The sequence below is a fragment of the Notechis scutatus genome, chromosome 2 (assembly GCF_049901735.1).
Source record: "Notechis scutatus isolate UNSWTSFEM ecotype Mainland chromosome 2, rNotScu1.2, whole genome shotgun sequence".
Classification (NCBI taxonomy): domain Eukaryota; kingdom Metazoa; phylum Chordata; class Lepidosauria; order Squamata; family Elapidae; genus Notechis; species Notechis scutatus.
In genome coordinates, this window is record NC_142010.1 from 9,014,031 (window position 1) to 9,039,946 (window position 25,916).

The 25,916-nt window shown below is 38.4% G+C and overlaps 2 protein-coding genes and 1 pseudogene across 2 annotated transcripts in view; all 3 read left to right on the forward strand.

The window, feature by feature from the left end:
* Positions 1-11: 11 nt before the first annotated feature.
* On the forward strand, positions 12-25,744 carry LOC113432432 (uncharacterized; annotated as a pseudogene).
* The window catches only part of LOC148131712 (uncharacterized), an 80,385-nt gene continuing 74,906 nt past the window's right edge, over positions 20,438-25,916 (forward strand). The window contains exons 1-2 of the mRNA XM_087953163.1: positions 20,438-20,512; positions 23,095-23,401. The gene's annotated coding sequence lies outside the window, so the exon portion shown is untranslated. The remainder of the gene's footprint in view (positions 20,513-23,094; positions 23,402-25,916) is intronic.
* The window catches only part of LOC148131713 (uncharacterized), a 55,625-nt gene continuing 50,146 nt past the window's right edge, over positions 20,438-25,916 (forward strand). Inside the window, exon 1 of the mRNA XM_087953277.1 lies at positions 20,438-20,512. The gene's annotated coding sequence lies outside the window, so the exon portion shown is untranslated. The remainder of the gene's footprint in view (positions 20,513-25,916) is intronic.

Sequence of the window (25,916 nt, forward strand, 5' to 3'; positions counted from 1 at the left end):
AAAACCCTTTAATGTCCTGTTGTGGGAAAAGTTTCAGTCAGAATTCTCACCTGGTGAGCCATCAGAGGACTCACACAGGAGAGAAACCCTTTGAATGTCCTGTTTGTGGGAAACGATTCAGTCAAAATTCCAACCTGGTAACACATCAGAGGACTCACACAGAGAAACCATTTGAATGTCCTGTTTGTGGGAAAGGTTTCAGTGAGAATTCCAGCCTGGTGAAACACCAGAGGACTCACACAGGAGAGAAACCCTTTGAATGTCCTATTTGCAGGAAAAGTTTCAGTCAGAATTCAGACCTGGTGAGCCATCAGAGGAGTCACACAGTTGAGACACCCTTTGAATGTCCTGTTTGCGGGAAAAGTTTCAGTCAGAATTCCAACCTGGTGAGTCATCAGAGGACTCACACAGGAGAGAAACCCTTTGAATGTCCTGTTTGTGGGAAAAGTTTCAGTCAGAATTCTAACCTGGTGAGCCATCAGAGGACTCACACAGGAGAGAAACCCTTTGAATGTCTTGTTTGCGGGAAAAGTTTCAGTAAGAATTCCAACTTGGTGCACCATCAGAGGGCTCACACAGGAGAGAAACCCTTTAAATGTCCTGTTTGTGGGAAAAGTTTCAGTCAGAATTCCAACCTGGTGAAACATCAAAGGACTCACACAGGAGAGAAACCCTTTGAATGTCCTGTTTGCGGGAAAAGTTTCAGTCAGAATTCTAACCTGGTGAGCCATCAGAGGACTCACACAGGAGAGAAACCCTTTGAATGTCCTATTTGTGGGAAAAGTTTCAGTCAGAATTCCAACATGGTGAAACATCAAAGGACTCACCCAGGAGAGAAACCCTTTGAATGTCCTGTTTGCGGGAAAAGTTTCATTCAGAATTCCAGCCTGGAGAGACATCAGAGGACTCACACAATAGAAAAGTCCTTTGAATATCCTCTTTGGAGGGAAAGTCTCAGTCAAAATTCTCTTTTGGTGAACCATCAGAGGACTCATAGAGGGGAGAAACTAATTTAATGTTCTGACTATTGAAAAATTTCAGTCAGAATTCTCTCCTGGTGAACCTTCAGAGGACTTACACAGGAGAGAAACCCTTTGAATTTCCTGATTGTGGGAAACGTTTCTGTTACAATTCCAACTTGGTAAGACATCAGAGAATCGACACAAGAGAAATGTGAACCTGGTGATATACCGGAAGACTCACAGAGGAGACAGATCTTTCTGTGGATGATGCTTCTGGCATGTATTGTTCATTATTGCCCACATGGAAATCCAACTGAGGAAAGTTGATGAGTTTGAATGTCATTTCTCATCTCTCATTAGGAGTGTAGGTGAAAACATATCTCAGAATTAGATTTGTAAGTGGAGAGAAAAAGGAAAATGGAAAATGGCTAATCTGTTTCTCGTTATCAGCAGCAATTTCATTTTTGCAAAAGTAGTGGAATTCCTCAAAAAGGCTTTTGGGTGGTGTTTTTTGTATATTGATTATGGAATTCCCACACGTGGAATTTCTGTCTTCTACCTTGGTGTCCTCCATATTTTGAGCCCCAGAATTCCCCAGTCACCATAGAAGTATTCCTCTAGATACAACCATAATGTCAGTTACGGTTGCATCTTACAGTGGTTGTTAAGTGAGATTACTTTGCTTAACTACCTATCCCCTTCTCTCCCTGAGGAAGCTGTTAAACAAATGTTCAAGTCATTAAGCAGAACAGTGACTACCTCAGGGTTGTGGGAATCTCTTGGAGGCCTAGCCTCCACTACCCCACCCTTTGGGTCCCCACAGGCATTTTCCTATTCCCACTCAGTCCCTACAGTTGTTAGGCCTGACTCCCAACCCACCAGGCATCACAGCCTCCTCCTTCTCCATACCTTTCGAAGAACTCTGAACCTCATGTTGGTGAAGGAAAGCAAGAACACATTTGTGGGCTTCATGACTCTGTCATGGAAGCAGCTGTTAATTTGAGTGTGCCTGGGATTCATGCCTGGTCATGTGGCAGACTTGTGGAAGTAGCTGCCATTTTGTCATGCCTGCCTCTGTATCAAAATGGTGGCTGCTTCTGGGTCATTGTCACTAGGACAAAGTATTCAGTTTACAGTAGACTGTTTGTAGACTGTGTAAAGGAATTGTGGGTGCACCGAAAATGATGGCTGCCTCTGAGAAATCTCCAAAAGGGCAGGCCAAGTATCCCTGGGACATATGCTAAGTACCACTTGTGCCAGTTTTGTGCTGTATAGCGCTGCCACTGCCGAAAAAACCCAATGCAGTCCCAGGCTGCATCAACAGAGGCATAGTGTCAAGACAAGAATCAGTGATAAGAGTTGCATTACACTGTACTGGTAACAGTAGATCTAGAATATTGTGTCCAGTTCTAGTCACCATGATACAACCAATCCCATTTTGCTATGATTCTATAAATTTAGAGGTAGTTTCGAAAATAGGTCCACAGTAGCGCCATAAATGTACTTGTGGTAAAAGGATTTTTTTCAAAAGGTTATTTTATTCAAAATATTAATATACAGTTCAAACTCCAAAAACAAAAAGATTTTTTTTCAAAATCAAAACAATAATAGAAAAAACATATAAAAAGGAAAAATTACAAAAGAGAAAAACAGATTTACTTTTATTATCTCCCCACTAGAATATTCATAAGTATATTGAAGCAATATTAGTTTCCTCCCCTTCTGAAGCAGGCCCAAAATTTATAAAATTCTACCTCTGTTGACAACCAATTCAACATTAATCTATGATCTATAAAGGCATTGTAATTAACAGGTGAACCAACAACCAAGTTAAACATCAAAGAACCTTGTTAACAATCTACTATTCCGTTTAATTTGTATCAAATTTAGAATGGCTTATTTACCATAAATCACTAGAATCATTCTCTCTGTCCGGGATGAAATACCTTTGTTTGATTCTTATTAATAAAAGTTTTTCTTAAAATTTAAGTTGAGAGCAATGAAGAGAACAGTTGTGTCTTATTCCTCCAAATCCTAAAACCTCTTGGTCGATCCATTTTCCAAATTGTTTTCCAGTTAGACATGGTTAGGTCCATTCTCCAGTCTTCTTACGAAAGTTCAGTTCATCATGAATCGAGTCAATTAATTCCAAATTTGTAGGAGGAGCCACATCCGCTTCAGCCTTCTCCAAACAAACCTGCAGTTTCCAAACCGTGTTGAGGGGTCTTTTAAAAAGCAACTGTGCTCCCCGTGGGAGCTTCTTGGGAAGAGCTCAGGCTTACAAAGCCATTCGTTTGTGTGCTCTCATAATCCCAAATTCCTCCATCAGTCCCAGAGGACAGGGACCTCCCAGAGCAGATTTTTTTTTTCTTACCACGATCCTTTACATCTTTCTGGCTAATGGACCAACTACAAATAACAACAATTATCTCCCTCCCGGTGATGTTTCCAGCAAATGACATCTACTGCAAGTGGCTTTTTTTGTCTGGGTGTAATGGAGACAGTTCTCTGTCAGGGAATTATGCAGCAAGTTTCCAAATCAAATCAGAGACACTGAGGTAAATTTATAGTTTTATATAAATGAATACATTTAACATTGTTAAGCCTGGATTCCCCAACGGGTGTTAAGGAAAACAAACTAAACAGAATGTGCAGCAGCCAGATAGGAAGACAGGTAAATGTGTGAGATAAGTTTTCTAGTTAACACGCAGTAAAAAATACAGATACGCTTGTGCTATCAAAATTATAATTTATTCCATTTAAGAATTATAGCATAGTCATTATAAACAGTCCATTAGTCATATACCAAATTCAGTCAAGTCTTGTCGAGGATACTCTAATTGCAAAGTCCGTGTCGAATAGCCAGTGTCAGTACACATATAATAAATCTGTCCAAAACTTATCTTCTCTCGTTGAGAAATATCTTCAAAGTAATCCAACACTTCTTCTCCTCCCCGATCCAGCAAGAATGCAGTCTTCAATAAGCCAGCCAGTAAGAGCCAGAGAGTGCCTTGCTGCTTATATAGTATTTTTACAGCTGCACCCTTAATTACATTCCTTTAGCTTAAAGTCACATACACTTTATCTGACAAACCATGATTCATCATTTTATTATCTTTACCCAAAACAGTTAGGGTAAAACAATGTTATCCCTAACAAACATATTTACAGCAAACAAGATGGTCAGGTACACAGAAACATCCTGAGTTAAATCCAGTTAGGATACAGAGTACACAGAAGGAAAAAAGCAGGAAAAATGGGAAACTCCCCCTTTACACCTACAGCAACCAGTCATAGCATAGATTGCCTCATGCAGGACCAAGCACTCTCCAACCAATCGACTTAGAACTGCCTGTTCTTGCACATTCTACAATTTTACTGTTCCAGCTACTACATTTAATATCTTAACACCCCTCCAATTTATAGCTGGACAACATTGAAATCAAATTGTTATACAAGATCTTTGTGTTTTTTTAATACTTAATTATTTTGTCATGAGGTCCACTATCCACTATTCACCTCACCCCATTCCTTTTTTTTTTTAAAAAAAGTTTTATTGACTTTGACAACGAACAAAAACACATAAAACAAAACATAAAAACATCATCCTCCTTCATAAATTTACAGACAGTGTATCGGTTGATTTACCACTCTTTTTTGTGCATCCATTTCATAGTCTCCATTGTAGTTATATTAAATAATAACTCATATTATCAATCAACAATTATATAGCCTGATATCATTATTAAACAATCATTTGACTATAATTTTATTAATTTATACTTTAACAAGATAACTATAATTTACTTAGTTTATTTTATAACAAATCGTAAAGTTATACCAAGTCTTTCTTAATAAAATTTTATAAAAATAGTGTCAAAAAAAGAAAAGAAAAGAAAAGTATATATTCATTATTTCCTAAGTTTCTAAATATTCTATTATTATATTTTATTATCTAACCATTGATAGAAAAGGTCCCAAACTTCATAAAATTGTTTATCCTCTTGTTCTCTAATTTCAAATGTCAATCTACTCATTTCAGCACATTCCAATATTTTCTTAATAATTTCTTCCTCTGATGGTATTTTGTCATTCTTCCAATTTTTAGCAAATACAATCCTAGCCGCTGTTAATACATTTACAATCAAATACTTCAAATTTTTATTATATGTATCAGGTAAGATTCCCAATAAAAAAATCTCTGGTTTCAAATCTATATGTTTCTTTGTCATTTTTTCCAGCCATATGTGAATTATAGTCCAATATTTTCTAGTGTCCTCACAAGTCCACCACATATGGTAATATGAGCCAGGTATCTGATGACATTTCCAGCATTTTTCAGATTTATTCTTGAACATTCTTGCTATTCTTGTCGGGGGGGAAATGCCACCTGTAAAACATCTTATACAGATTTTCTTTATATGCTGTTGACATTGTCATTTTATAATTTTGAGACCACAATTTTTGCCATTTCTCTAAATCAATCCCATATCCAAAATTCTTCCCCCAAACAATCATAGTTTCTTTAACTTGTTCTTCCTCTAGTTTAATTTCCAGTAAATAACCATATAATTTTTTAATCACTTTTTCATCAGTACCTGTCAAAATCTTATCTAAGTCAGTCAATTTATCATAGAATCCCTCTGTTTTAGAATCTTTAACATACCTTGAATGTATTTGCGCATATGAAAACCAATTCATCTTTATACCTTGTTCTTCTAGATTTTGCATCGTTTTAAGTTCACCCTTTTCATCCAATATTTCCCCATATCTAACTGTTTGTTCCTTCTTGTATGTTATAGGATAAGAAAAAGCTTCAATAGTTGATAACCAAACTGGGATTTTCAAATAACATTGTCTCTTAATTTTCTCCCAGTTTAACCATAAAGATTCCCGTATATAATGCCTTCTAAAATAGCCCTGCGATTTAGTTCCCTTATACCACAGAAAAGCATGCCAGCCCAGTAATAAATCATGTCCTTCTAGTGTCAACAATCTAGTCTTTCTTAATGTTATCCATTCTTTGGCCCACATCAAATTTGCAGCTTGGTAGTACAACTCCCAATTAGGAAGGCCAAATCCTCTAGTTCTAGCATCTTGTAAAAGTTTTAATTTTATTCTCGCTTTCTTGCCTTGCCATATATACTTCAACACAATTTTATTTAAGTCTTCAAAATAATCTTTGCCAAGCTTAATTGGTATTGTTTTGAACAAATATAAAATTCTGGGTAATATATTCATCTTGATTGTTGAAATTCTACCTATCAATGACAGTTGTAGGTTTTCCCATTTCTTCAGATCAGATGCTATCTGCTGTTTAAGTTATTCTCTTTCAATGTAGTACATCTTGGCGTCAAATGTATCCCCAAATATTTAACCTTGTTCGTAACTTGAATTTTCAATAGGTCTGCCAGTTCTTCTCTTTGTCTTAGTAACATGTTCTTTGTCAGAATCTTTGTTTTATCTTTATTTATTTTCAAACCCGCCATCTCACCGTACGTCTGTATCTTTTCCAATAGTTTTAAAGCTGTCTCTAGAGGATCTTCCAGAATGAAAACCAGGTCATCCGCAAATGCTTGCAATTTAAATTCCTCCTTTTTAACTTTCATTCCTTTTATATTTTGGTCCTCTCTAATATTTCTATTCAACACTTCCAAAGTCAGTACAAATAGCAGAGGTGATAATGGGCATCCTTGTCTTGTGCCTTTTCTTATATTAATAGAGTCTGTAAATTCACCCTCTATCATTACTTTTGCTGTTTGCTTATAGTATATGGCTTCTATTGCTTGAATAAATTTTCTGGCAAAGCCCATCTGTTCCAGTAATAGTAACATAAATCTCCAATTCACATTATCAAATGCCTTTTGGGCATCTAGAAATATCAAAGCCATTTGTTTTTCAGGATGCGCCTCATAATATTCTAAAGTGTCCAGAATTACCCTCATGTTGTCTTTAATTTGTCTCTTTGGTAAGAATCCATTCTGATCAGAGTGAATAAAATTATTTAAGTATTTTTTAAGCCTTTCTGCCAAAATTGAAGCGAAGATTTTATAGTCTGCATTCAATAAAGAAATAGGTCTATAGTTCTTAATTTGTAATTGATCGGCCCCTTCTTTTGGAATAAGTGTAATATAAGCTTCTGACCATGTTTTAGGTATTTTCTTATTTAACATAACTTCGTTCATGACTTCTAGCAGTGGAATGCTCAACAATTCTTGTAGTGTTTTATAAAATTCTGCCGGAAGCCAATCTGGACCTGGTGCTTTTCCATTATTCTGTCTGTTGAATGCTTCAGTTAGTTCCATCATTGTTATAGTACTTTCTAACACTTTTTCAGTCTCTTCAGGTATCTTAGGTAGGTTAGCATTTTGTAAGTGCTGTTTAATTTTTTCCTCATCAAGATCCTCCTGTTTATATAGTTGTCCATAAAAGTTTCGGATAATTGCCTTTTTCTCCTTATTACCATAGCACATTTGACCTTGATCATCTATTAACTGTAATATTTTCCTTGATTCTTTCTCCTTTCTCAGTTTATATGCTAACCATCTACCTGGCCTATTTGCATCTTCAAAATAGTTCTGTTTAGCACTTCTAATTTTTTGTGCCAGTTCTTCTTTCTCTACCTGACCCATTTTATGTTTAATTATGTCCATTTTAAGTTTAATATCTTTTTTCTGTGGCATTTTCTGTAGTTCTTTTTCCAGTTTTTTGTAATCATCTTCTAGAGCTTTGATAGTTTGCCTCTTCCTAATGTTCTTTTTCTTTGTATAGTCTATTATTAATCCTCTCGCATATGCCTTCATGGTGTCCCAAACATTCTGTATTGAAGTATCTTCTTTTTTATTTTCACTAAAAAAAGAAGGCCAATTCTTTTTCCATCCATTGTGTGAAGTCTTTTTCCTTTAAAATAGTATTATTTAATATCCATCTAGATCTTCTTTTTTGTCCTTTCCATTTAATTGTCATTGGATTATGGTCTGCCCATGTACTTGTTTCAATATTTATTTCTTGGAGTATTAGATATTAATTCTGTTGAGATCCAAATCATATCTATTCTGGACCATGATAAATGTCTATTTGAATAAAAAGTATATTGTTGAGTTTTATCATTTCTTTCTCTCCATATATCTTTTAAATTTAATTCATTTAAAAAAGGATTTAGGGAGAGTCTTTCTATTTTGTCTTGATGCTGTCGCTGTATAGTCCAGTTTATTATCTACAATTCCATTAAAATCTTTCATCATAACTATGTTAATATAGTCCAGTCCCATTGTTTTCATATGTAATTTTTTATAGAATTCTTCTTGTTTATCGTTCGGGGCATAGATTGCAACCAGGAGTGTTTTTATATTATTATCCACTATTTCAACCATTAATACTCTTCCGTCTTCATCAGTATAAATCAGTTTTGCTGGAATAGTTTCTTTAATGTACAAGACCACTCCTCTTTTCTTACAATGAGTCAGAGAAGTAAAAATTTTCCCCAATTTTGGTCGTACCAATAATTGTTGATGTTGTTTTTTAATGTGTACTTCTTGTAAGCAAATTATGCCAATTTTTGACTTCTCTAATTTATGAAAAAAAATTCTTCTTTTGATAGCTGAATTAAGTCCATTTATATGTATAGAAATCATTTTTTTCCCTCCATGATTATATTTTGTATTTAGGTCTAACAGCTCTCGTAGATCTTACTTCACGTTGTTCTTTGGTCTCCACTTGTCCACCTACTGCACCTTCTTCTTTTCCCATTCCCATTTGATCCTCTTGAAGTTCGGTTGAGATGCTCTCTTTCTCTGTCTCTATTTCTCTTCTTTCGAAAAATTCATTGTAGAATATTTCTGCTTTCTCAATTGAGTCAATTCTGTGTCTCTGTTCTTGCCATGTAAACATTAATCCTTCTGGAATCAGCCATCTGTAATTCACCTCTTTTTTCAATAGCATTTTAGTCAGGAATCGATATTCTCTTCTCATCTCTCTAACTTTTCTGGGTACTTGTTTTAAGACCACAATCTCTTTGTCTTTATATTTCAACGCCTTCTCTCTTGCCACTTGTAATATTTGTGTTTTAATAGTTTTTTTGGTAAATCTGACATGAACCTCTCTTGGTAGATTGTTCCTCATCGCATATCTTGTGAAGACTCGGTATATCTCATCTACTCCATCCATCATCTTTTCCTCTGTTATTCCCAGAGCTCCAGCCAATATTTCTATCATTACTGCAGCCAAGTCTTGTCCTTTTTCTTCCTCTATATTTTGAAATCTGAGATAAAATTCTGACCTGTCCATCTCCCACTTCAATATCCCACTTTTGTCTTGTTCAACCATTGTTAATCTACTATCGATGTTTCCAATTGTCTCGTCTCTTTGTTTATCTTTCTCTTCAATTTTTTGGAGTCTCTCATCATATTTCACCATCATTTGTTGAATATTTTCAATTTTTTCATCAGTCTTCCCGATTCTTTGTTCAATACTCTCCGTTCTTTGCTCAATACTCGTTTTAAGTTCTTGAATTCCTTGCATAACTATCGTTAAATCCACTTGTGCTTTATCTTGCTTTGCCATTGTTAAAAGTCGTCCTCCAGTTGATGGGGAGGCAGGAGCAGAAGTTGAAATGCCAGAAGGTAAGATTTTCTTACTCATTTGGGTAGCTCAGGGTCTTCAAGCTCTCTTAATCCAGTTAGTAGAGTAGCCAATTATAATCCAGTTGGGAAAAAAGAAAACATAAAAAAAGACCAGTAAAAAATTAAAAGCCCAAAATTGAAAATAAAAAAAATAAAAAAATAAAAAAGAGGAGGTTCTTCAGGTTCTTCACACCGTAATCCAATTGAAAGGTCTCAAAAAATAAAAAATAGCCATAAAAGTGAATCAAAAATGGAAATGGAAGAGGCAAAAGTCCCAATGAGAAAAAGAAAAAAATATTCTAAGGCTTTCCCTTTAAAAAAATAAAAATAAATAGAAATAAAATAAAATAAAAAATAAATATACAAATATTACAAGATGCTGTGGGATTGCAGGGGAGGGATAAGACAGCTAAGAGAGAATTTTAAAAAAGGAGCACACTGCGTTTTATTTAATTATCCAAGGCTCTTATTATGGCTTCTCCACAAATTTCAAAGCCAAACTTCAAATATTCAATTGATAATAGAAGTCCCAAAGAACACCTGTAAAAACATTCTCCAGTATACTTCCCTCTATCTTATCAAATTACAGTGTCCTTGAGAAAGAATTTTTCACAATCCTCTCAGCTTCAAATAAAGTATTTTCAAGCCTCTAGTTTCTTTAATCCACTCCCCCTTCTTTCCCATAAAAGGTCTAATAGAATATATCATCAGGCTTCTGTATAGTGTGCGTCTGTGAGTGTATATATAAAATTACTAAAGGGAGCCTCTGTTCTAAAAATATAAACAGTCAAAAAGGAGAAAAAAGAGTAGATAAATATAAGAGAAAAAACCAGTCTAGTTACAATTACTAGATCGCAATAGAGATTCAATAAAGAAAAAAAAAGTAAAAGTAAAAGCCAAGCCTTACTTTGACATTTCTCTTTAGAAAATCGCCGCTAAGTCAATTTTGTCAAGTTTTGTCAAGAATCTTACAGATTTCTTCTCATCTAGAGTGTCCTTAAGTCCCAAATATTAAAAAAAAAAAAAGTCCTCACCAGCCGATTTCTGTCCCTTCCGGAGCTGTCCCAACTTCAGCAGCTTAATGGCTGCCTCTCCGCCGATAGTAAAGGGGCTTCTCCTGGATCAACCAGGGACTTTGCAAGGTCCCTGGGATCAACAGAATGCACCCCTTGCTATCACCGTCTCTACGGGACGGTTTAGGTCCGTTGGGACCGACCAGGGGCGAAGATATCAGCTGCGATCTCGGAGCGACATGGCTCCGCCTTCCCTCCTCACCCCATTCCTAAGAGGTCTGTAAGGGGCATGCATAAGTGCACCATCATGCCTCCCATCCCTGTCCTATTGTCCCCATTTAATTGTACTTGTTTTCTGTATTCTTACTCATGTTTATACTTATACCTATTATTTTGTAAGCAATTGACAAATCAAATCAAGTAAATAAATAAATTATTTTCCGGTGGACAATAAATTATGTCTATTGCATTTTCTTTTTTGCCTCCCTGACATTACATTATTTTATGTCAACATGCTTCTTTCTGATTATTACTCGCATCGGTTGCCATTTGTATACATATTGTGTTATCTTCAAATATTGGTATAAGTCTTTTCATTTCAATATTCAAATCGTTTACTAACCAGATATACCACATCATCTCTGAACACAATTCTTATAATGCTATGAATTGGGCTGCAGCTGTGGAAATGGCATCTGAAGTCTATTTTCTAGATTTTCAAAGAACTCTGAACCTCATGTTGGTGAAGGAAAGCAAGAACGCATTTGTGGACTTCATGACTCTGTCATGGAAGCAGTTGTTATTTTGAGTGTGCCTGGGATTCATGCCTGGTCATGTGGCAGACTTGTGGAAGTAGCTGCCATTTTGTCATGCCTGCCTCTGTATCAAAATGGTGGATGCTTCTGGGTCATTGTCACTAGGACAAAGTATTCAGTTTACAGTAGACTGTTTGTAGACTGTGTAAAGGAATTGTGGGTGCACTGAAAATGATGGCTGCCTCTGAGAAATCTCCAAAAGGGCAGGCCAAGTATACCTGGGCCAAATGCTAAGTACCACTTGTGCCAGTTTTGTGCTATATAGCGCTGCCCCTGCCGAAAAAAGCCAACGTAGTCCCAGGCTGCATCAAGAGAGGCATAGTGTCAAGACAAGAATCAGTGATAAGAGTTGCATTACACTGTACTGGTGACAGCAGATCTAGAATATTGTGTCCAGTTCTGGTCACCATGATACAACCAATCCCATCTTGCTATGATTCTATAAATTTAGAGGTAGTTTCGAAAATAGGTCCACAGTAGCACCATAAACGTACTTGTGGTAAAGGGATTTTTTTCAAAAGGTTATTTTATTCAAAATATTAATATACAGTTCAAACTCCAAAAACAAAAAGAATTTTTTTCAAAATCAAAACAATAATAGAAAAAACATATAAAAAGGAAAAATTAAAAAAGAGAAAAACAGATTTACTTTTATTATCCCCCCACTAGAATATTCATAAGTATATTAAAGCAACATTAGTTTCCTCCCCTTCTGAAGCAGGCCCAAAATTTATAAAATTCTACCTCTGTTGACAACCAATTCGACATTAATCTATGATCTATAAAGGCGTTGTAATTAACAGGTGAACCAACAACCAAGTTAAACATCAAAGCACCTTGTTAACAATCTACTATTCCGTTTAATTTGTATCAAATTTAGAATGGCTTATTTACCATAAATCACTAGAATCATTCTCTCTGATTTGTCCGGGATGAAATACCTTTGTTTGATTCTTATTAATAAAAGTTTTTCTTAAAATTTAAGTTGAGACCAATGAAGACAAAAGTTGTGTCTTATTCCGGTTTGTCGGCTTCGCGAGCGGTAGGGATTCGCGAAGCTGCGCGATCCCTGCCGCGCTAGCCGTTTTGGGGCTCCGACCCGGACGGGTGCGGAGCAAGGCTGCCCTGCAGGGGTAGCTGAAGGTAAGGGGGATCCGGAGGAAGGGTCTGGGGGTGTTGCAGACCCCCTCCCTGGCCGGCTGAACCCCCTTTTACCAGGATGGTGCAGCGGCGGTCCGTAATGGCCGCCACAAAGAAGTCGGCAGCCGGGCAAGTATGCGCAGGAGGAAGAAGAGAAAGTTATTGAAAGTGAAAGTTCTTCTTGGTCGACCCAGGGCTGTGAGATTTATCTAATTTAATTCCTGGAAAAGATGGTTTTTTGATGATTTTTTCCACAAGAGAAAAAAAGCGGCTATTTTGAGATGCTGAAAGGAAAGTTTACTCTCCCTCCCGACGGAATTAAGCCAGAAGGGAGAGGATAAAGAAAATATATAAATTTGGATCTTGTTGGAGGAGATGCCTTGAAGATTTGAGGACAGAAATATAATTTTAATAAGGCTTTAAAATATAGATTTGGACTCTTTTTTTTTATTTGTTTGATACCACCCCTGGAAGAGGAAGGGGGAATTTTGGCTTGCTTGGATTTATTGAGGATTGTGGATTTTGGGATTGTTTTACCTTTCTCTCGGAATATTTGGTTGGTGTAAGAAGAAAGAGGAATAAAGAAAAGAAAAGATTTATTTATAATGGCTTTCCCTTTTGAAGACCTGAGGGATGAATATGAGCAAACAAAAGCAGCCTGCAAAGATGGTATGGAAAAAGCTTTTCTATTTCTAGAAATGGCGCTGGTCAATTACCAACAGACAATGGAACAGATGGAAACAGAAGTTGTTCCAGAAGAACAACAACAAGGAAAAGACGAAGACGCCATCTTTATCGAATCCCAAAACTTATCTAAGGAAGAAGGAAGGAAGAGAGCAAGGAAAATGAAGGACTTAAGATCTAAAAAAACATTTGAGAAAGAGAAAAATATGATGCAAAGTAAATATAATGATAGCAAACAAGAGAAAAAGGGAACACAACAGAGAAGGGATCCCAGCAAGGCAGAGGTTAGAAGAAGAAGGGGGGTTGGAAGATTTGGTGGGGGAAGGAAGAAAGGGGAAAGGCGGAGAAAAGCCTCAAAGTTTTAAAATTGGATGGGAGAAGAGGAATTTTTTTTAGGGACAAAGGATGAAATATAAACTTCTGTAAGAAAGATTCTGCTAGGTACAGAACATGGTATTGTAACATTTATATTTGAAATAGTAAATTAGAATGGTTTAAGAATTAATAAGAAATTAAAATGTTGAAGTTTTTAATAATGACTGATTTTTAAAATGTAATAAAATATTGAAGGAAAGGAGGATACAATGTATTTAAACATTTTTGGTGGATAGAATGTACCAAGCAGAACCGAATTGGGTATTTGTTATGTTGAATGTTAATTTTACTAACTTAGGGGGAGGATAGAAAGGCATCATACTCTGATTAGTGATTTCAGGAGAAATTCTTTTTATTATAAGAAGAGATAGAGGGATAATGAATGGGCAAAATATATAAATTTAATGATTTAATTAAGATGGATTAAATAAGATAGAATTGTGAAGAGTGATATGCGCTGCCCATGCAAAGAGAGGTAACTGGGGCCAAGGTACTTTACTAAAAGATTTTTTTATGTTTGTTTGTGTTTGTTTGTGTTTTATGAGAATATTGGGGAAATTTTTGTAGAAAGACAGGAAAAGATTTAAATATGTAATGATTTGTTTGTTGTTGGAATTTTTAATAAAACTTGTTTTAAAAAAATAATAAAAAAAAGTTTTTCTTAAGTTGAGAGCAATGAAGAGAACAGTTGTGTCTTATTCCCCCAAATCCTAAAACCTCTTGGTCTATCCATTTTCCAAATTGTTTTCCAGTTAGACATGGTTAGGTCCATTCTCCAGTCTTCTTACGAAAGTTCAGTTCATCATGAATCGAGTCTATTAATTCCAAATCTGTAGGAGGAGCCACATCCGCTTCAGCCTTCTCCAAACCTGCAGTTTCCAAACCATGTTGAGGGGTCTTTTAAAAAGCGACTGTGCTCCCTGTGGGAGCTTCTTGGAAAGAGCTCAGGCTCACAAAGCCATTCATGTGTGTGTTCTCATAATCCCAAACTCCTCCATGAGTCCCAGAGGACAGGGACCTCCCAGAGCAGAAATGTTTTTTTTCTTACCACGATCCTTTACATCAGGGGTCCCCAACCACCGGTCCACGGACCGGTACCGGTCTGTGGAACAAGTCCTACCGGGCCGCTGGTTTGCTGGGCGCCGCCATCTTTTTTTGATGAAAAAGTGCTTCCGGTGAGCTTTTCCGGGTAGAAAGCTCACCGGAAGCACTTTTTCATCAAAAAAAGGTGGCGGCGCCCAGCTAATGCCGGTACCGGGCCGCGCCATAAAAAAGGTTGGGGATACCGGGCCACGGCATAAGAAAGGTTGGGGATCACTGCTTTACATCTTTCTGGCTAATGTACCAGCTACAAATAACAACAATTATCTCCCTCCTGGTGATGTTTCCAGCAAATGACATCTACTGCAAGTGGCTTTTTTGTGTGGGTGTAATGAAGACAGTTCTCTTTCAGGGAATTATGCAGCAAGTTTCCAAATTAAATCAGAGACACTGAGGTAAATTTATATAAATGAATACATTTGACATATTTACAGCAAACAAGATGAGGTAAATCCAGTTAGGATACAGAGTACACAGAAGGAAATAAGCAGGAAATATGTGAAACTCCCCCTTTACACCTACAGCAACCAGTCATAGCATAGATTGCCTCATGCAGGACCAAGCACTCTCCAACCAATCGACTTAGAACTGCCTGTTCTTGCCCATTCTACAATTTTACTCTTCCAGCTACTACATTTAATATCTTAACACCCCTCCAATTTATAGCTGGACAGCATTGAAATCAACTCGTTATACAAGATCTTTGTCTTTTTTGTATACTTAATGGTTTTGTCATGAGGTCCACTATCCGTTATTGACCTCACCCCATTCCTAAGAGGTCTGTATGGGGCGTGCATAAGTGCACCATCATGCCTTCCATCCCTGTCCTATTGTCCCCATTTAATTGTACTTGTTTTCTGTATTCTTACTCATGTTTATACTTATACCTATTATTTTGTAAGCAATTGAAAAATCAAATCAAGTAAATAAATAAATTATTTTCCGGTGGACAATAAATTATGTCTATTGCATTTTCTTTTTTGCCTCCCTGACATTACATTATTTTATGTCAACATGCTTCTTTCTGATTATTACTCGCATCGGTTGCCATTTGTATACATATTGTGTTATCTTCAAATATTGGTATAACTCTTTTCATTTCAATATTCAAATCGTTTACTAACCAGATAGACCACATCATCTCTGAACACAATTCTTATAATGCTATGAATTGGGCTGCAGCTGTGGAAATGGCATCTGAAGTCTATTTTCTAGATTTTCAACTAGTTAGCATGTTTGCAAATCCTGACATTGACTTTTTATCTTGTACGTCATCAGCCCAAATACTATCTACAAAGCATTTCAATTCCAGTTCACTTGTTGGTGGTAAATGCAATCCTAAAAATCCATGGTTCCTTTCAATATCCTTTTAATTCCCAACCAGTGCTTTTTGTAGGTTTTTTTTTTTAAACAAGTTTTATTAATTTCAAAAACAAACAAATCATCATCAACCATTACATATTTGAACCTTTTTCCATTATAAATTTTACAAGTCAGATAAAACCTTATCTTATACAATACAATTCTATTTTAAACCATTTCTAAATGAGCATAAAAACATCTCTTGTCCTCTATTTCTTTCTGACTTGATTATCGTCATTTTCTTTCTGTGTTTCTAAAAGGTTTCACCAATACTTCTCAAAAACATAAACAGACACAAACAAACATATAAAAAATCTTTTAGTAAAGTAACTTGGCCCCCGGTACCTCTCTTTATATGGGCTTTCATTATATTCATGCTCGTCTTAGAAATCATTACCTATTTTGTTTACCATTCTGTATCTTCTATATATACTTCTCCACACATTTCACTCTTCATAATTCTATCTTATTCAATCCATCTTAATTTAAATCATTATATTTGTATCTTTTGCCCATCCTTTATTATCCCTCTATCTCATTCCTTATAATGAAAAAAAAAAAGAATTTCTCCTGAAATCTCTAATCAGAGTATGATGCCTTTCTAGCCTCTCCCTAAATATTAGATTAACATTTAAAATGACACCTAATATCCAATCTGATTCTGCTTGGTACATTCTATCTATTAATTTTTACTTTTAATAACAATAAAAACAGAGTAATAAATCGGAAATGTTTAAATACATAGTATCCTCCTAAATACGTAGTTAAATAATAAATCTAAATAATAAATCTTATAGCATTCTCATTGCCTTTCCCTTCAATATTTTATTACATTTTAAAAATCAATCATTATTAAACATTTCAACATTTTAATTTCTTATTAACTCTTAAGCCATTCTAATTTTCTATTTCTAATACAAATATTACAATACCGTCTTATGTACCTTGCAAAATCTTTTTAAAGAAAATTTATACTTTACCCTTTATCCCTGAAAAAGATTCCTCTTTTCCCATCCAATTTTAAAACTTTGTGGCTTTTCTCCGCCTTTCCCCTTTCTTTCTTCCCCCACCAGATCTTCCTACCCCCCTTCTTCTAACCTCTGTCTTGCTGGCATCCCTTCTCTGTTGTATTCCCTTTTTCTCTTGTTTGCTATCATTGTATTTATTTTGCATCATATTTTTCTCTTTCTTAAATGTTTTTTTAGATCTTAAGTCCTTCATTTTCCTCGCTTTCTTCCTTCCTTCTTCCTTAGATAAATTTTGGGATTCATTAAAGATGGTGTCTTCTTCTTGCTGTTGTTCCATCTGTCGCATTGTCTGTTCATAGTTAACCAGCGCCATTTCTAAAAATAAAAAAGCTTTTTCCATACCATCTTTACAGGCTGCTTTTGTTTGCTCATATTCATCCCTCAGTTCCTCAAGGGAGAAAGCCATTATAAATCTTTTCTTGTCTTTTTCCCCTCTTTCTTCTTACTCCAACCAAAATATTCCAAAAGAAAAGTAAGACAATCCCAAAGTCCACAATCCTCAATCAATCCAAGCCAAGCCAAAATTTCCACTTTCTCTTCCAGGGGTACTATCAGACAAAGGAAAAAAGAAAATCCAAATCTGTGTTTTAAAGCCTTATTAAAATTTTATTTCTGTCTCCAAATCCTTAAGGCATCTCCTCCAACAAAATCCAACCAGATAAATATATTTTTTGTCCTCTCCCTTCCGACTTATCCCATAAAGCTAGTTTTACCTGAAAAAAAAACAGGTTTCTCAATATCCGTTTGTTAATTCCATCGGGAGGGAGAGTAAACTTTCCTTTCAGCACCTTAGAATTGCCGCTTACTTTCTCTTGTGGAAAGAATCATCCAAAAAGCCATCACTTCCAGGAATTAAATTAAATATATCTCAGAGTCCTGGATCGACCAAGAAGACTTTCACTTTTAAAAACTTTCTCCTCTTCCTCCTGCGCATACTTGCCCAGCTGCCGGCTTCTTTGTGGCGGCCATTACGAACCGCCGCTGCACCGTCTTGGTAAAAGGAGGTTCTGCCGGCCAGGGAGGGGGTCTGCAACACCCCCAAACCCTTTTCCGGATCCCCCCTACCTTCAGCTGCCCCTGCAGGGCAGCCTTGCTCCGCACCCTTTCGGATCGGAGCCCCAAAAGCGGCTAGCGCGGCAGGGATCGCGCAGCTTCGCGAATCCCTACCGCTCGCAAAGCTGACAAACCGGAAATCCTAACCAGTGCTTTTTGTAGGTTGTAATGTGCTATGGTTTAAAATGTTGACTGAATCGGTAATATCTGGCCACAGTATGTGATAAATACTGCATCACAGACCTCCTAGGACTGCTTGATGGAGTTCCGGATTACAAATTGTTCCATTTTTGATGGTTTGACAATCTAGTGCAGGGGTGTCCAACCTTTCACCTTCCCTGGGCCACATTAGAAGATGAAAATTTGGTTTGGGCCGCACATAATTAAATTAAATAATTAATTAAATTATTAAATTAAATTAAATTAAATTAAATTAAATTAAATTAAATTAAATTAAATTAAATTAAATTAAATTAAATTAAATTAAATTAAATTAAATTAAATTAAATTAAATTAAATTAAATTAAATTAATTAATAATAAAATAAAATAAAATTATTAATGATTTATTTAAAAAATTTATTTTTTATTTTATAATTTTCCGGCCAAATTTTGCGGGGGAAGAAAGCTCGCCCGCCTCGCGCCTACCTCTCCTGCAAATTATTTATTTTTATTAATTTTCCGGCCAAATTTTGCGGGGTGGGGGGGGGGGGAAGAAAGCTCGCCCGCCTCACGCCTACCTCTCCTCCTGCAAATGCAGCAGCGGTGGCAGCGGGGCGGTGGCAGAAGCGGCAGCGGGGCAGAAGCAGCAGTGGCGGCGGGGGCAGAAACGGCAGCGGCGGCGGGGCAGAAGCAGCAGCGGCGGCGGAGTGGGCGGGCGGCGGCGGCGGCAGAAACAGCAGCGGCGGCGGTGGGGAAGAAGCGGCAGCGGCGGCGGCGGGTGGGGGCGGCGGCGGCGGCAGAAACGGCAGCGGCGGCTGGGGAAGAATCGGGTGGGGGGCGGCGGGAGCGGCGGGGAAGAAGCGGCGGCAGCGGCGGGGAAGAAGCGGCGGCGCGGCGGGGCGGGGCAAAACGGCAGCGGCGGCGGCGGGGAAGAAGCGGCAGCGGCGGTGGGGGCAGAAACGATGGCGGCGGCGGGGTGGGGGGCGGGGACAGAAGCAGCGGCGGGGGGGGGGGCGCGATGGGGTCAGAAACAGCAGCGGCGGCGGGGTGGGGGTGGGCGGCGGCGGGGGAAGAAGCGGCGGGGGCAGAAACGGCAGCGGCAGAAGCAGTGGTGGCGGCGGCAGCAGCAACAAAAGGTGGCGGGGCGGGACTTTTGGGCTGTGGCTTCCCGCTTTTTATGTTGCTCGCCTCGCCCTGCCCCACCTCGCGCCTGCCTCTCCTCCTCCTCGCTGGATCTTTCTCGAAGGTTGGGGTGGGCGTTGGGCCGCATTGCGAGGCGACCTGGGCTGCATGCGGCCCATGGGCCGCAGGTTGGACAAGCCTGATCTAGTGTCATGGCAGTTTGCACACTTTAACAACTTTCCATATATTTTTAACAATTGTTCTATTTTCTTCTTTTGACTTAGAAAATACCCTCTTTCTTGTAATTTCTTCATTTCTACTCCAAAGTAGTTCTGCAATGAGCTACTGCAGGAACTGGATATATCTAGCCTAACAGAGAGAATGACTGGGGTTTCATCATAGCAGTCTTTCAATATTTGAGGGGCTGAAACAGAAAAATCCTATTGTCCAATGCCCCTCAGAGCAGCACAAAGAGGAAGACTTGTTAGACATCCAACCTAGAATCAAGGAGAATTTTCCTTTCAGAGAACAATCAGTGGAAATGCTTTGCCTCTAGAAGTTGTGGGTGCTCCATCAATGGGGTTTTTGAAGAGGAGATTGGACATCCATTTGTCTGGAACAGAATAGGGTCTTCTGCTTGGGGAGTTGGTCTCTTCCAACTCTATGAAATTCTCTAAGAACTTCATAAACATTGAGGGCTCAGCTCATAGCTAATCTTCACAACCTACTTTAGTGTCACATTTCACTATTGCACATGGATCAGTTGCAAAGATAGATTGCTAGAACTCAAAAATGATTTGATAGCATTTGATCAGTGAAAACATCTTACAAACATGTTAGAGACAGACAAGCGTGTTGTTTTGTGTCCTATCAGGAGATGGCAGTCACTTAGCAGTGACTAGAAAGCCCTTAATGGTCGTCTGTGGTTGAGCTTCAATGAGTTAAAACCATCGAGTACTGCATAGCTAGAAAGGATGGGAGGAGAGGAGCTGCTTCTTCCGGATCACTCATGGGAGGAAGGTGGTGTGCAGAGTGGTTTTTCTGCTCTTCCAAGGGTCGAAGCAGCAGCTGAAAGGTGAGTTGAGGTCAGGTGGGAGGAGAGGCTGGGAGCAAGTAGGGCTGTTGGGTTTCCTCCGGGATGTGGAAGCAGAGAAGCAACTAGGCTGAAGCATATCAGCTGCTGCTACGTGTTTCTTCCCTCCCCAGATTTTGAGTCCTCTGGTGCTCCAAGCTTTAACAGTGGTGGCCGCAATTTTCTGCTGGTGGGAAGATTTTAAAAATCCTCCTTCAAATTAAGCTTAATTCCTTGGGAAGAGCTTTCCCCCAAAAGTTGTGAGTTCTTCATCATTGAAGGGTTTAAAGAGGAGACGGGACAGCAATTAATCAGGAATGATATAAAGTCTCCTGCCTGAGCAGGGATTGGATTAGAAGACCTCCAAGGTCCCTTTCAACTCGGTTATTCTCTTATCGACCAGCTTTTTTCTTGGCAGAAATATCAGACTGATCTTCCCCTGCTCTCTTCTGAGATTTTTTTATTATTATTATTTCCATGTCTAACCAACAAGCACAGTATTTCCTATTGGTGCCACATCTGTGTACTAACCAAGTTCGACTGTGCTTAACCTAGTACTTCGTAAAAAACAACTATGGAGAACTTTTTGGGATGTAGGTAATTATACCCTCAGATGATCAACAACATATGAACATATTACATCTTGATGTATTTTGCAAAAAGAAAGGCAAAACAGAGAAGCCATGTGTGAGAAACTGCTAATTGGACAGGTGGTCTCACGTTTGACTCTAGAATCAAAATCACGTGAAGTATTAGCACCGCTTTATAAAGCCTTAGTAAGTCCATATCTAGAATACTGCATCCAGTTTTGGTCATCAAATTACAAAAAAAATGTTGAGACTTTAGAAAAGTACAAAGAAGAGCAATAAGTTGATTAAAGGCCTGGAGACTAAATCCTGAAGAACAGTTGTAGGATTTGGGTTTTGCTAGTTTACAGAAAAGAAGGACTAGGGGGGACATGATAGCAGTAGTCCAGTATTTGAGAAAGTGCCACAAAGGAGGCGGGTGAACTTATTTTCCAAAGCACCTGAAGGCAGGGCAAGACACAATGGATGGAAACTAATCAAGGAAAGAAGGAACCTGGAATTAAGGAGAAACTTCCTAACAGGACATGAACCTGTAGAACAGTTGGCCTTCAGGCCCTGTGGGTGCTTTATCACTGGACGTTTTGAAGAAGACACTGGATAGTCACTTGTCTGAAATAATATAGAATCTCCTGCTTGAGCAGAGGGTTGTAGTAGAAGACATTTAGGGTCCCTTCCAGATCTATTGTGATTCTGGATACTATAGTACAGAGCAGGGGTCTTCAAACTTGACAGCTTTAAGATTTGTGGACTTCAACTCCCAGAATTCCTCCTCAAGTCATGTTAGCTCAGGAATTCTGGGAGTTGAAGTCCACAAGTCTTAAATTTGCCAAGTTTGAAGTAGCTACGCCCTGTGGCTGCAAAACAACTCCAAATCATCACCCCTTCATCACTCTGCTTGATGGTTGCTATGGTTGCTATGAGATCTTTGTATTGATATCTTTTGGTTTGATTTTCATCAAAATGGCACTCTGCTTTATGGCCAAACACCTGGACTTTGGTCTCATCCAAAGGACAGTGTTTCAGAAGTCTTGTGATTAGTTCAGATGCAAATGTGCAAATCAAAGTGTTGCTGCCATGTCCTTTTTAGAAATCAGAGGCTTTCTCCTGGCAACCGTTCCAAATGAACCATACTTGTTCAGTCTTTTTCTGATTGTCATGAACATTAACACTTAACGTGCTAAATGAGGCCTGTTGATTCTGAGATGTAATGTTTGGATTTTTTGTAATTACTCTGAGCATTGAACATCCTGAACCTGGGGTGAATTTGCTGGCACTGCCACTCCTGAGAAGATTGGCAAGTGTCTTGAATGTTTTCCACTTGTGAACGTGGAACGTAGAATGATGGAGTTGAAATAGTTTGGAAAATATAACCCTTCCCAGATTGATGGGCAGCAACAATGGCTTCTCTAAGATCCCTGCTGATGTCTTTACTCTTTGGCATCTAATTCACACCTCAATGCTGGAGACCAGGAAACTCCTACAACTTTGGCTTTTATAGATATAGTCACAATTGTTGATGATCAATTGATCAAGTGCATTTGATCAGCAGCACTGGTTGCTACTTTGCCTCTTCATACCTATGGAAGAAGTAAGGGTGTTTTTGTTTTTGTAAAAAAAGAATGACATGGGTATAAAATATCATCTGTTGCTGCTCATCTGACATTATATTTACCTATTTTTAAACTGCTAAGGAAGAGATTATTTTTACTATGTCGTGATACATCAAATCATACAGGTCGAGGGTGTACTTTCTTCTTCACATAAGTGTATTTGAACCCTTTGCAGGTCTGAAAATTTGTGATTGACCTAAGTCAACAAGTGAATTTAATGATTGAATGGATATTTGAACTGGAACTCAGTAGTAAATATCATAATTAATGTAAGTGATTATTCTAGCATATTGGCATGTTTGCTTTTTCATTGTAATGTACACTTTTTCACATCTTCTGCAACCCTTTTATAAACAATAAAAGTCACATTTTCATTTGAATCTTACAGACAAAGATGATGCCAGAAGACCACACTGGACAACTGAGAATAACAAGCAATATTGAAAAGCAAAGCAGATTGAGGCAGATATAAAAATATTCTCCATTTCCATCAGAAAAACCACACAATTCTTCTCCTTCCACAGCAGTTGAGAAACAAAGGAAAGAAAATCAATACGAGATTTCGTGCTGCAAAAAGTAGAGTATGTGGAACTCAAGGACACAATACACAAATAGGTCAAGAAAGATTATTTTTCCATTCAGAAAAAGAGGAAAATATCTGGAAGTGAGTGGGGAGGAAAAGATTAATTGGATGGGTACATAGGACAGACAGTAATCCTTGCATTGCCCTGGGGGAAGAAATGGGCTTAAATCAAAGCACCACTAAACAAGGGAGCACACATATTGTTGACCTTCTCAAGAATATCAGTAGTGGAAAAGCTCAATAGGTGTGCCTATCATGGAAGATGCAGACTTCAAATCTCAAATGATTATGCAGGGGAAAATCTAATCTGGAGAAAATTAGATACAAATTATCTGAATGTGGCCAAAGCTTTTGTCAGAACAGATCCCTTTTGATTGAAGAACCCACCCAGAAGCGATGCCCTACAAGTGCTTCCAATGTGGTAAATCCTTTAAGAAAAATGACAGCTTGGTGATACATCTGAGGACTCACACAGGAGAGAAACCCTTTGAATGTCCTGTTTGTGGGAAAGGTTTCAGTAAGAATTCAAGCCTGGTGAGTCATCAGAGGACTCACACAGGAGAGAAACCCTTTGAATGTCCTGTTTGTGGGAAAGGTTTCAGTAAGAATTCAAGCCTGGTGAGTCATCAGAGGATACACACAGGAGAGAAACCCTTTGAATACAGGTATGTGGGAAAGGTTTCAGTAAGAATTCCAACCTGGTGAACCATCAGAGGACTCACACAGGAGAGAAACCCTTTGAATGTCCTGTTTGTGGGAAAGGTTTCAGTAAGAATTCAAGCCTGGTGAGTCATCAGAGGATACACACAGGAGAGAAACCCTTTGAATGTCCTGTATGTGGGAAAGGTTTCACCAGAATTCCAACCTGGTAAGACATCAGAGGACTCACACAGGAGAGAAACCCTTTGAATGTCCTGATTGTGGGAAAGGTTTCAGTAAGAATTCCAACTTGGTGCGCCATCAGAGGTCTGACACAGGAGAGAAACCCTTTGAATGTCCTTATTGCAGGAAACGTTTGAGTCAGAATTCAAGCCTGGTGAGTCATCAGAGGATTCAGGAGAGAAACAGGAGGATTCACACAGGAGAGAAACCCTTTGAATGTCCTCTTTGTAGGAAAAGTTTCAGTCAGAATTCTGAGTTAGTGAAACACCAAGGGATTTACACAGGACAGAAACCCTTTGAATGTCCTATTTGCAGGAAAAGTTTCAGTCAGAATTCCAGCCTGGTAAGACATCAGAGGACTCACACAGGAGAGAAACCCTTTGAATGTCCTGTTTGCAGGAAAAGTTTCATTCAGAATTCCAGCCTGGTAAGACATCAGAGGACTCACACAAGAGAGAAACCATTTGAATGTCCTGTTTGCAGGAAAAGTTTCAGTGAGAATTCCAGCCTGGTAAGGCATCAGAGGACTCACACAGGAGAGAAACCCTTTGAATGTCCTGTTTGCAGGAAAAGTTTCATTCAGAATTCCAGCCTGGTAAGACATCAGAGGACTCACACAAGAGAGAAACCATTTGAATGTCCTGTTTGCAGGAAAAGTTTCAGTGAGAATTCCAGCCTGGTAAGGCATCAGAGGACTCCCACAAGAGAGAAACCCTTTGAATGTCCTGTTTGTGGGAAAGGTTTCAGTGAGAATTCCAGCCTGGTGTGCCATCAGAGGACTCACAGAGGAGAAAAGCCCTTTGAATGTCCTGTGTGTAGGAAATGTTTCAGTCAGAATTCTCACCTGGTGAACCATCAGAGGACTCACACTGGAGAGAAACCCTTTGAATGTCCTGTTTGCAGGAAAAGTTTCATTCGGAATTCCAGCCTGGTAAGACATCAGAGGACTCACACAAGAGAGAAACCATTTGAATGTCCTGTTTGCAGGAAAAGTTTAAGTGAGAATTCCAGCCTGGTAAGGCATCAGAGGACTCACACAAGAGAGAAACCATTTGAATGGCCTGTTTGTGGAAAAGTTTCAGTGAGAATTCCAGCCTGGTGTGCCATCAGAGGACTCACAGAGGAGAAAAGCCCTTTGAATGTCCTGTGTGTAGGAAATGTTTCAGTCAGAATTCTCACCTGGTGAACCATCAATCAGAGGACTCACACAGGAGAGAAACCCTTTGAATGTCCTGTTTGTGGGAAAGGTTTCAGTGAGAATTACAGCCTGGTGAGCCATCAGAGGATTCACACAGGAGAGAAACCCTTTGAATGTCCTGTTTGCGGGAAAAGTTTCAGTCAGAATTCCAGCCTGGTAAGACATCAGAGGACTCACACAGGAGAAAAGCCCTTTGAATGTCCTGTGTGTAGGAAATGTTTCAGTCAGAATTCTCACCTGGTGAACCATCAGAGGACTCATACAGGAGAGAAACCAATTTAATGTTCTGACTATTGGAAAAATTTCAGTCAGAATCCTTTCCTGGTGAACCATCAGAGGACTTACACAGGAGAGAAACCCTTTGAATTTCCTGAGTGTAGGTGAAAACATATCTCAGAATTAGATTTGTAAGTGGAGAGAAAAAGGAAAATGGAAAATGGCTAACCTGTTTCTCGTTATCAGCAGCAATTTCATTTTTGGAAAAGTAGTGGAATTCCTCAAAAAGGCTTTTGGGTTGTGTTTTTTGTATATTGATTATGGAATTCCC